Consider the following 13,306-nt stretch of genomic DNA (forward strand, 5'->3'; position numbering starts at 1 on the left):
TTCCACATATCCACCATGCGTAGCAATAATATGGCGTAGTCTCTGAATGAAATTACCCGAAACCTTTGACAACGTGTCTGGCGGAATGGCTTCACATGCAGAAGAGATGTACTGCTTCAGCTATTGAATTGTTTCTGGATTCTGGCGGTACACCTGGTCTTTCAAGTGTCCCCACAGAAAGAAGTCACAGGGGTTCATGTCTGGCGAATAGGGAGGCCAATCCACGCCGCCTCCTGTATGTTTCGGATAGCCCAAAGCAATCACACAATCATCGAAATATTGATTCAGGAAATTAAAGACGTCGGCCGTGCGATGTGGCCGGGCACCATCTTGCATAAACACCGAGGTGTTCGCAGTGTCGTCTAAGGCAGTTTGTACCGCCACAAATTCACGAAGAATGTCCAGATAGCGTGATGCAGTAATCGTTTCGGATCTGAAAAATGGGCCAATGATTCCTTTGGAAGAAATGGCGGCCCAGACCAGTACTTTTTGAGGATGCAGGGACGATGGGACTGCAACATGGGGCTTTTCGGTTCCCCATATGCGCCAGTTCTGTTTATTGACGAAGCCGTCCAGGTAAAAATAAGCTTCGTCAGTAAACCAAATGCTGCCCACATGCATATCGCCGTCATCAATCCTGTGCACTATATCGTTAGCGAATGTCTCTCGTGCAGCAATGGTAGCGGAGCTGAGGGGTTGCGGCGTTTGAATTTTGTATGGATAGAGGTGTAAACTCTGGCGCATGAGACGATACGTGGACGTTGGCGTCATTTGGACCGCAGCTGCAACACGGCGAACGGAAACTCGAGGCCGCTGTCGGATCACCTGCTGCACTAGCTGCGCGTTGCCCTCTGTGGTTGCCGTACGCGGTCGCCCTACCTTTCCAGCACATTCATCCGTCACGTTCCGAGTCCGTTGAAATTTTTCAAACAGATCCTTTATTGTATCGCTTTTCGGTCCTTTGGTTACATTAAACCTCCGTTGAAAACTTCGTCGTGTTGCAACAACACTGTGTTCTAGGCGGTGGAATTCCAACACCAGAAAAATCCTCTGTTCTAAGGAATAAACCATGTTGTCTACAGCACACTTGCACGTTGTGAACAGCACACGCTTACAGCAGAAAGACGACGTACAGAATGGCGCACCCACAGACTGCGTTGTCTTCTATATCTTTCACATCACTTGCAGCGCCATCTGTTGTTGAAAATTGTAACTACTGTAATTTCGAAAGTTTGTCCGCCTGAAAATGTACTGTTGTCCCAAGAATATTGCAACAAACGGTGTATTTCTATCGCTGCTCGTTTAGTTTTTATTGCCGTTTCAAATATACCGGTCATTTTTTAAACACCCTGTATGTCTGTTTCTTGTCTTGAATAACTTTGAAGGAAAGGAGATGACCTCTCATTTGCAAGTCACGTTAAATAGTACATCCACTATCATCCAAAGTACAGGACACGAAATACTTCTGAAAGTAACAAAGAGGTCTGAATTACCTGTGCAAGGGATAAATGATATCTATGGTAGTGGGGAGTGGGATACCTTCGTAGCACAGCGTCACCTGGCATACCACCCTCCTCCTGCACTCCTTAAGACGATCTTGAGAAAGAGCAACACGCATCATGTACGTTTCCCAGATTGTGGGCTCCTGAGATATGTGGGCAAAGCACCTAAAAACGCTAGAGAAGGTGCCGAAATACAATGTACCTGAAATGGAAACATTAACTGGGCTTCATACTCGAAAATATGCCAGTTAGCGCTGATCCCACATTACTATACGAATCCAACAATAAAAAACTTTTCAAAAGAGTAATTGAAGGCGCGTGCTTTGCGTCCTTCGATGCACAGCATCCTCGAGTATTATTGCTATTTCTTTCTTATATTTACGTCAGACGCCTGTTTTGTGCTATTTATAATATGTAAGTAGGCTGCTTATGTTTTCTTTATGTAAGTAGGCTGTTTATGTTTTCTTTATGTAAGTAGGCTGTTTATGTTTTCTTTATGTAAGTAGGCTGTTTATGTTTTCTTATTGGCAACGTTACGTAGCGCTCTGTATGAAAATCACTGGCTGTGCTGTGTGCAGTGTGGCTAGTTTGCATTGTTGTCTGCCATTGTAGTGTTGGGCAGCTGGATGTGAACAGCGCGTAGCGTTACGCAGTTGGAGGTGAGCCGCCAGCAGTGGTGGATGTGGGGAGAGAGATGGCGGAGTTTTGAAATTTGTTATACTGGATATTATGAACTGCTATGTATATTATGGTTTTTCAACACTATTAAGGTAAATACATTGTTTGTTCTCTGTTAAAATCTTTCATTTGCTAACTATACCTATCAGTAGTTAGTGACTTCCGTAGTTTGAATCTTTTATTTAGCTGGCAGTAGTGGCGCTCGCTGTATTGCAGTAGTTCGAGTAACGAAGATTTTCGGTGAGGTAAGTCATTTGTGAAACGTACAGGTTAATGTTAGTCAGGGCCATTCCTTTGTAGGGATTTCTGAAAGTCAGATTGCGTTGCGCTAAAAATATTGTGTGCCAGTTTAAGCACAGTCGTGTAAAATTGTTCTAAGTGGACGTTTCAAATATTCTCATGATTCTCAATTCAAAAATACCAAGAACATGATCAATAAATGGTGGAACTCATTGCTTTGCCAAAGTTATCATGCAGCATAACAAATACCTTCGAGTAAGATAACTTTTTCGTACCAACATTGCCAAAGTTATCATGCAGCATAACATATACCTTGGACTATGATAACTTTTTCGTACCAAGCAAATTACATGTATTTACAGAAACAGATCTCAAATCGGACATTACATAGACCGTCTCAGAGGAAAGACAATTTTTTTTTTTACGCAAAACAGGCTCCTTATGGCAGAACACACAACTGGAAGCGGTGTAAAAATGGTTCGAAACATCTCTGATACTCTGCCTTTGAAACTGCCTGCAGTACCCTGGTCGTAGCTTTCTGGATATCTGACGTAAAGTCGAAATTCTTCCCTTTCACATCCATTTTCAGTTTTGAAAATAATCAAAGTCACACGTAGACAAATGAAGCGAATATGGACAGTGTTCAAGAACCACGATAAATTTTTTAGCCAAAAAATTGCGTATGAACTTTGACATTCTAGAGTGAATTTTTTGTGGATAATGCCTTTGAATCAAGGAAAAAGATGCTCCTTTCCATTAAGAGCTCTGGCGCTTTGCAAGTGGCTCTTACTGAAAACACCGCTTTTCATCAACTGTTAAGATGAAAGAAATGAAGCCTGGGTCCATAGTATCCGATCTTTTCACGTGTCTGCAGTGTTCCAACCTCCAATCATTGTGATCGTCAGTGAGTGAGGGGGGACACAAATCGACAACGGAGCTCTTTCAAATGGTTCAAATGGCTCTGAGCACTATGGGACATAACATCTGAGGTCATAAGTCCACTAGAACTTAGAACTACTTAAGCCTAACTAACCTAGGGACATCACACACATCCATGCCCGAGTCAGGATTCGAACCTGCGACCGCAGCGGTCTCGCGGTTCCGGACTGAAGCTCCTAGAACCGCCTTGCCACACCGGCCAGGGAAGGGGGGGGGGGGGGGAAATGGGGACAATATATTTTTCAGGGGTAGTTTCCAAGAGCAGAATCAACTGCAGCACTTGTTTGTATTGATTTTTTATGAACTCCTTTTAAAGTAATCGAGGCTTGCAGGAGGCCAAGGAGCTCAACTTCAATTTCGCATACAATATGTAATTTAAACTAAAATGAATTTGTTAAAATATCTGCATCAAACAAACTGACCCTTGAACAATGACATCACAGGCTACTGATATAAGCAAATAAACCTCAGCTGAAGAAATAACATTCTAAAACACATTCCACGAATGCAGAAATATGGAGTAAGACCAAAAACTTGTAAAACAGGAAGTAATAAATTGTAAACAGGGAAGGTCACATGTGTTCCGTTATAAAATACCTTGTCAATACTATTTTCATTTATTAACGCTAGGAATATATATATATATATATATATATATACAGGGTGATTCAAAAATGCATGTAAATATTTCAAGGGTGTATTTGTGAGGTAAATATAAGACAAAAATGTTCTATACAATTTTTTCCATACTTGGCTTATTACAGAGTTATGAACAAAACAGGATAATACATTCAATACAACGTAAGGTATTTAATTCCCAGAGTTCACAGTTTAATTACAGTGCATTTGGACTAACAACGCAAACTGATAAATAAACGTGACGTAACAAACTGAAACAATTCCTCGCGAACACTGTATTAATTTAGGTCCTGTTGATTGAACTACAGCAATTCACAATAACTAAGGAAAATTGAAGCATTTTACAGACTGTACTGTACTGTACTGTATTTGCACAAATCTTAATGCAATGCATGTTCAAAATGCTGTCCCTGAACTTGCAGACAGACCCGTGCTCGTCGCATCAATGATCTCTGCACATTACACAGTCCGTTCAACTCTCCACGAATAATTTCACAACCACCTTCAATTCTTTGTTGTAGAACTTCTCTGTTCGGTACTGCAGAAGAATACACCAATGTCTTTAGTCGGCCCCATAAATAAAAGTCTAAAGGGTTCAGGTCAGGTGATCTGGCTGGCCAAGCAATTGGTCCTCCGCGACCTATCCATCGATGTGGATACGCAGAATTGAAGTACGCCCTTACGTTGCGGCTGTAATGGGCGGGAGCACCATCGTGCATAAACCACATGGTGGCTCGTGTTGCAAGAGGGACATCCTGTAACAATCCAGGCAATTCTCCCTCCACAAATTCGCAGTACGCGTGCCCATTCAGCCTTGGAGGCAGAACATGAGGTCCGAGTAAGTAATTCCCCACAATACCACACCAAATGTTTATGGAGAATTGATGTTGATATCCACGCACAATTCTCGCGCCAGGATTCTCGACAGCCCACTGGTGCATATTATGCGAATTGATTACACCCGCACGAGTAAACATGGCCTCATCTGTGAATAATATCCGCCGAATGAACATTGGATCATTCAAATGACGCTCTTGTAACCACTGGCAGAATTGCTGACGGCGAGGATAGTCTTCAGGTGTCAATTCGTGCACTTTTTGCAGGTGAAATGGATGCAACTGTTGTCTCCGAAGCAGCCGCCATACAGTAGATTGTGGAAGTCGTACAGCTGCACTAATTTGTCTCGTACTGATAGATGGATCTTGGTCTACCAGGTCCAAAACATGTTCCTCGACGTTCACTGCATGCTCAAGTGGTCGACCTGAATGCGGCCCAGGACGAATGCCATACTCCCGCATACGTCTGTCCACAGATACAAACGTCTGATGACTTGGTAACCGTCTTCCTGGAAACAGCTCACTGTACCTTCGTCTTGCTGCAAGTGCATTTCCATCTGCTGCACCATACACAAGGTGCATATCAGCATACTCACTGTTTGAGTACATCATGTGCACGAAACCTTTGGCCTTCCGACGATGAATGAACGACAGGACGTACTTTTCCGTTACCAACAACATCAGCGCCATCTTCCGTACAGTAGGAGTAAACATCACGTGCAAACAAAAACAAACACTATTCATGCAGTTTCGAATCAACTGTTGGGAGATACGTATGTGAATTACGTACCAGAATATGGCATCCTGCTGCTTGCACTGCCGTCGTTTTGATACGGACATGACTTTCGTATTTAACGATAACTCTGGAATTAAACGTTTATGGAAAAACATTTATAGAACATTTTTGTCTTATATTTACCTCACAAATACACCCTTAAAATATTTACATGCATTTTTGAATCACCCTGTATATATATATATATATAATTGTATATGTAATATAGTATTCCCAAATTGTTACTTCTGTAAGTTTTAATATCTATTGAAAGCAAACAATACTTACAAAAGTACTCTTCTAAAATTATCTGTAAGATTTAAAATTATTTTAAAGGAAATTCGTGATTTTTAATTTCTGTTGAACGCAAAGGTGTTTAGCAAATGGCACACAAGAATTACAGGACTTAGATAAGTAATTTGACAAGTTAATAATTAAGAAATATTCAAATAAGAAGATGAATTAAAAGAAGGTAAAATAAATATGCAATATACACTCCTGGAAATTGAAATAAGAACACCGTGAATTCATTGTCCCAGGAAGGGGAAATTTTATTGACACATTCCTGGGGTCAGATACATCACATGATCACACTGACAGAACCACAGGCACATAGACACAGGCAACAGAGCATGCACAATGTCGGCACTAGTACAGTGTATATCCACCTTTCGCAGCAATGCAGGCTGCTATTCTCCCATGGAGACGATCGTAGAGATGCTGGATGTAGTCCTGTGGAACGGCTTGCCATGCCATTTCCACCTGGCGCCTCAGTTGGACCAGCGTTCGTGCTGGACGTGCAGACCGCGTGAGAAGACGCTTCATCCAGTCCCAAACATGCTCAATGGGGGACAGATCCGGAGATCTTGCTGGCCAGGGTAGTTGACTTACACCTTCTAGAGCACGTTGGGTGGCACGGGATACATGCGGACGTGCATTGTCCTGTTGGAACAGCAAGTTCCCTTGCCGGTCTAGGAATGGTAGAACGATGGGTTCGATGACGGTTTGGATGTACCGTGCACTATTCAGTGTCCCCTCGACGATCACCAGTGGTGTACGGCCAGTGTAGGAGATCGCTCCCCACACCATGATGCCGGGTGTTGGCCCTGTGTGCCTCGGTCGTATGCAGTCCTGATTGTGGCGCTCACCTGCACGGCGCCAAACACGCATACGACCATCATTGGCACCAAGGCAGAAGCGACTCTCATCGCTGAAGACGACACGTCTCCATTCGTCCCTCCATTCACGCCTGTCGCGACACCACTGGAGGCGGGCTGCACGATGTTGGGGCGTGAACGGAAGACGGCCTAACGGTGTGCGGGACCGTAGCCCAGCTTCATGGAGACGGTTTCGAATGGTCCTCGCCGATACCCCAGGAGCAACAGTGTCCCTAATTTGCTGGGAAGTGGCGGTGCGGTCCCCTACGGCACTGCGTAGGATCCTACGGTCTTGGCGTGCATCCGTGCGTCGCTGCGGTCCGGTCCCAGGTCGACGGGCACGTGCACCTTCCGCCGACCACTGGCGACAACATCGATGTACTGTGGAGACCTCACGCCCCACGTGTTGAGCAATTCGGCGGTACGTCCACCCGGCCTCCCGCATGCCCACTATACGCCCTCGCTCAAAGTCTGTCAACTGCACATACGGTTCACGTCCACGCTGTCGCGGCATGCTACCAGTGTTAAAGACTGCGATGGAGCTCCGTATGCCACGGCAAACTGGCTGACACTGACGGCGGCGGTGCACAAATGCTGCGCAGCTAGCGCCATTCGAAGGCCAACACCGCGGTTCCTGGTGTGTCCGCTGTGCCGTGCGTGTGATCATTGCTTGTACAGCCCTCTCGCAGTGTCCGGAACAAATATGGTGGGTCTGACACACCGGTGTCAATGTGTTCTTTTTTCCATTTCCAGGAGTGTAGAAAGCTGAGAGTCTCAGAGCCCCACCTAAATCTCAAAATGGGGCATAAATAAAGGATGGCAGTACAACTTCGAGACATCACGGTTGTATTTCATGTTGTTCATGTAGCCATCGGTGTGTCTGAAGGATAGTGGTCGTAAAATTGTTTTCAAGCACATCAGAGTTTGCACCTATTTTTTATTTATCTGTTGAAGAGCTAAATAAACAACTAAGACATCTCCAAGTTTATCATTTATTTTGTTTGTTAGCCATAGTAACAACACAACCTCATCACCCTAGACGATTGCAAGGAACTTCACCTCAAGGTGAGGTAACAAGACCACATATCTAAAACATTAATATCGTACCCCCAAAAGGCCTGGATTTGTCGATCTCTCTATATTTATATTCACAGGGTTCATGTAAATAATTACAAAAATATTTTTCTAAGAAATTGGTAGACCACCCCATTAAATTACAAGAAAATTTTCATTTTCTGATACAAACTTTGCTCAAGCATCCGAGTCTTTCAACACACAAATTTAACATGTGTTGTGTTGCAGATTTTACTATTTTACATTGGAGATTTATCAGACAAGAACCAATGACTAGCCAATGTCAATTTAGGTATCCTGAGAACGACTCGAATGTGTATAAAGTTTCTAAAATTTACGGTCCCCTTCCATAAGATATATTACATATTAACACTGCTTTTGTATCTCGTAATTAATTTGGATGGATTAAAAGGCTTGGAAATATCTCGTTTTCAGAGCATTACGATCTCGCATGAAAATAAATGCATCACTAATGAACTAGCGTTGAGCTGTGAACGAAGCTGAATTCATTAAAAGAGGCGGAATTCACTACGGTTCAAAACATTCAACTGCGTCTGTTGCATAAACGGTCTTGCATATTTCAATTAAAATGTATGTATTCAAACCCACGTCGTTCATTTAGAAACCGCGAATAATTCTTAACGTGGCTCTGCGGACCACGCTTACTTTATCATGAAAATCGCCAGCTACTGTTTAACTACACCTCTACTCACTCAGTGTCAACACACTGTTGTTCTTGAGAATAATATTTCATGGAATTATTATTAAATAGGAAACTCTAATGTCAGACAAAGTCATTAAAATATTCGAAATATCTTGAAAGACTGGTTTACATTCATCCAGAAGCATAATGAACAGCTATTGCTAGAGTTATGGACGACAATGACTCGTATATTACCGACGTTCGCGTCTCCCTGAAGATATTTCATGAGATGTCAACAATCCGATTCAGAAACCCACCTTTGACACGGAACATGTCCATTACCTGATCGTACTTTGGATACACCGAAGTTCGTAGCAGCCATAATACACTCAGGTGAATAATGGTTGCTAAGTATCATGCTGGTCTGCGCAGCTTGACAATGTGTTCGGCCAACTTTGACACGCAATACATCTACATCTACATCTACATTTATACTCCGCAAGCCATCCAACGGTGTGTGGCGGAGGGCACTTTACGTGCCACTGTCATTACCTCCCTTTACTGTTCCAGTCGCGTATGGTTCGCGGGAAGAACGACTGTCTGAAAGCTTCCGCGCGCGCTCGAATCTCTCTGATTTTACATTCGTGATCTCCTCGGGAGGTATAAGTAGGGGGAAGCAATATATTCGATACCTCATCCAGAAACGCACCCTCTCGAAACCTGGCGAGCAAGCTACACCGCGGTGCAGAGCGCCTCTCTTGCAGAGTCTGCCACTTGAGTTTGCTAAACATCTCCGTAACACTATCACGGTTACCAAATAACCCTGTGACGAAACGCGCCGCTCTTCTTTGGATCATCTCTATCTCCTCCGTCAACCAGATCTGGTACGGATCCCACACTGATGAGCAATACTCAAGTATAGGTCGAACGAGTGTTTCGTAAGCCACCTCCTTTGTTGATGGACTACATCTTCTAAGGACTCTCCCAATGAATCTCAACCTGGTACCCGCCTTACCAACAATTAATTTTATGTGATCATTCCACTTCAAATCGTTCCGCACGCATACTCCCAGATATTTTACAGAAGTAACTGCTACCAGTGTTTGTTCCGCTATCATATAAGCATACAATAAAGGATCCTTCTTTCTATGTATTCGCAGTACATTACATTTATCTATGTTAAGGGTCAGTTGCCACTCCCTGCACCAAGTGCCTATCCGCTGCAGATCTTCCTGCATTTCGCTACAATTTTCTAATGCTGCAACTTCTCTGTATACTACAGCATCATCAACGAAAAGCCGCATGGAACTTCCGACACTATCTACTAGGTCATTTATATATATTGTGAAAAGCAATGGTCCCATAACACTCCCCTGTGGCACGCCAGAGGTTACCTTAACGTCTGTAGACGTCTCTCCATTGATAACAACATGCTGTGTTCTGTTTGCTAAAAACTCTTCAATCCAGCCACACAGCTGGTCTGATATTCCGTAGGCTCTTACTTTGTTTATCAGGCGACAGTGCGCATCTGTATCGAATGCCTTCCGGAAGTCAAGGAAAACAGCGTCTACCTGGGAGCCTGTATCTATTATTTTCTGGGTCTCATGAACAAATAAAGCGAGTTGGGTCTCACACGGTCGCTGTTTCCGGAATCCATGTTGATTCCTACAGAGTAGATTCTGGGTTTCCAAAAACGACATGATACTCGAGCAAAAAACATGTTCTAAAATTCTACAACAGGTCGACGTCAGAGATATAGGTCTATAGTTTTGCGCATCTGCTCGACGACCCTTCCTGACGACTGGGACTACCTGTGGTCTTTTCCAATCATTTGGAACCTTCCGGTCCTCTAGAGACTTGCGGTACACGGCTGTTAGAAGGGGGGCAAGTTCTTTTGCGTACTCCGCGTAGAATCGAACTGGTATCCCGTCAGGTCCAGTGGACTTTCCTCTGTTGAGTGATTCCAGTTGCTTTCCTATTCCTTGGACACTTACTTCGATGTTAGCCATTTCTTCGTTTGTGCGAGGATTTAGAGAAGGAACTGCCGTGCGGTCTTCCTCTGTGAAACAGCTTTGGAAAAAGTTGTTTAGTATTTCAGCTTTACGCGTGTCATCCTCTGTTTCAATGCCATCATCATCCCGGATTCTTTGTATCATAGCTTCTACAGGACGTTGGTAGATTTCAGGAGGTGTAATTAAAAAAAAAAAAAAAAAACGGGGAGTAATTATCCAATTGGGACGGAAATCGTGAAGTGTGATGTACATGTAAAGACAAACAAATGATTACAATTTGAAAAGATCCCGACGATTTATTCAAGAGCAAGAGCTTCTCAAATTGACCAAGCGCATGTCGCATTGTTTCAGCTCTGGCCCTTATGTGAGCAGTTATTTGGCTAGTTAGTAAAAAAAAAAAAAATTGTTCAAATGGCTCTGAGCACTACGGGACTCATCATCTGAGGTCATCGGTCCCCTAGACTTAGAACTACATAAACCTAACTAACCTAAGGACATCACACACATCCATCCCCGAGGCAGGATTCGAACCTGCGACTGTAGCAGAAGCGCGGTTCCGGACTGAAGCGCCTAGAACCGCTCTGCCACTGCGACCGGCCTGGCTTGTTATTGATTGATAGGGTTGTTGGATGTCCTCCTCAGGGATATGGTGCCAAATTCTGTCTGACTGAAGCATTAGATCGTCAAAGTCCCGAGTTTGTTGGAAAACCCTCCCGATAAGACTCCAGAAGTTCTCCATAGGGAGAGATCTGATGAAAAGGCGCTTCAAACTGAGCCCCGACGACCAGGAAAAAAGCTTCCGCAGAAACACTATACAGCGGTAGGATACCAACCTGACTGTCACCCGCCCCAACACCCTATAACCGAGAGTGATGTCTGGGGTGCCATTCCTTTTCACACCAGGACCCCTCTGGTGGGTGACAGGTTGGTATTCCATTGCTGTCTGAGTCATATCCAGGCATATTCTCGGCATGGAATATCACTGACTGGAGGAGAATTGTCCTCACTGATGAAAAGGCTCTTCAAACTGAGCCCCGACGACCAGAAAAAAAGCTTCCGCAGAAACACTATACAGCGGTAGGATACCAACCTGACTGTCACCCGCCCCAAGACCCTATAACCGAGAGTGATGTCTGGGGTGCCATTCCTTTTCACACCAGGACCCCTCTGGTTGTCATCCGTGACACCCTTTCAACACAGTGATTCATCGACGATATTCTACGCAGCGTTTTATTGTCCTTCATGGCAAGCCATTCTGGGCTTACATTTCAGTAAGGAAATTCGAGCCCGCGCAAGGCGAGGGTTTCTACTGCTTTGCTCCTTGCTACCTCGACCAACAAGGTCACCGGATCTCTCCCCAGTTCAGAATGTTTGGAGCATTACGGGCAGTGCTCTCCAACCAGCTCCGTAATTTCACGATCTAACCCGCCAACTGGACACAGTTTGTAATGATATAACTCAGGACATCTAACTTCATCAATCAATGCCAAGCCGAATAACTGCTTGCGTAAGGGCCGGGGATGGAACCGACGTGTTACTGACTTGCTCAAATTGTGATAATCCTTCTCTTGAATAAATCATCAATTTCTTCAGAAATTGCCGGCCGAAGTGGCCGAGCGGTTCTAGGCGCTATAGTCTGGAACCGCCCGACCACTACGGTCGCAGGTTCGAATCCTGCCTCGGGCATGGATGTGTGTGATGTCCTGAGGTTAGTTAGGTTTAAGTAGTTCTAAGTTCTAGCGAACTGATGACCTCAGCAGTTAAGTCCCATAGTGCTCAGAGCCTTTTTTTCAGAAATTGTAATAATTTATTTGTCTATACATGTACTCGTACATTAAGTACACCGACGTCTGTCTCAATTGAGTAATTCCTCCATGGTGAGTCTTTTTCCTTCTTCTTACAGTGTACTAATCCCACGGAGCTGAATGCAACCTGCGTATACCTTTCGAGTAGTCATCTGTCTGGAAAACTGCATAATTGCATATCCGGACACGACGACCGACGTCGTGTAAAAAGAAAGGTAATTCATCCTTCCAGGGGACGAGTGCCTACTCCAATTATAATTTACATTTATTTACATTTCGTTTGGTCACCACGGGAATACGTAGGGGTCGTCTGCTGTGTCGTGTGATGTTCATTGGTGTGTGCTAATCGGTATGCTCCAACACCGCAGATGGCTGCCTATCTATATTTGCGGAGAGTGAAAGCCTCCAAACTCCACGTTCTGAGATGTGGCGTGGATGCCCAACACCTTGACTCGTTGTTCCCTCAGACACATTCCACAAATGCACATGAAAGAAACACTCGAATAGCTAACCAGCTTCGGCATTCATTTCCGAGATGCTCAAAAAATGGTTCAAATGGCTCTGAGCACTATGGGACTTAACTACTGAGGTCATCAGTCCCCTAGAACTTAGAACTACTTAAACCTAACTAACCTAAGGACATCACACACATCCATGCCCGAGGCAGGATTCGAACCTGCGACCGTAGCGGTCACGCGGTTCCAAACTGACGCGCTTAGAACCGCACGGCCACACCGGCCGGCCCGAGATGCTCGTTTCACACATGCCAGGTCATAACAATCAGCCCGTGTCAAAGACGCTAATGGAGGTGAATTTCCTCATTTTCTGCCCGAATCGTCGCTAGAATGATTCCCCATTTGTCTCTGCTCCATTTACACACTTTCTTTACTATTTCACGCGCCTGCAACGTCACTAGGTGGCAGTGAATCTAAAATCGGGCAGTGGGGAGATTCGTGCTGAGCTTGTGCGGTAATTCTGCAAACCTGGTGAGGTCCCGGCCAACTCA

This window comes from Schistocerca cancellata, chromosome 2 (assembly GCF_023864275.1).
Source record: "Schistocerca cancellata isolate TAMUIC-IGC-003103 chromosome 2, iqSchCanc2.1, whole genome shotgun sequence".
NCBI lineage: Eukaryota > Metazoa > Arthropoda > Insecta > Orthoptera > Acrididae > Schistocerca > Schistocerca cancellata.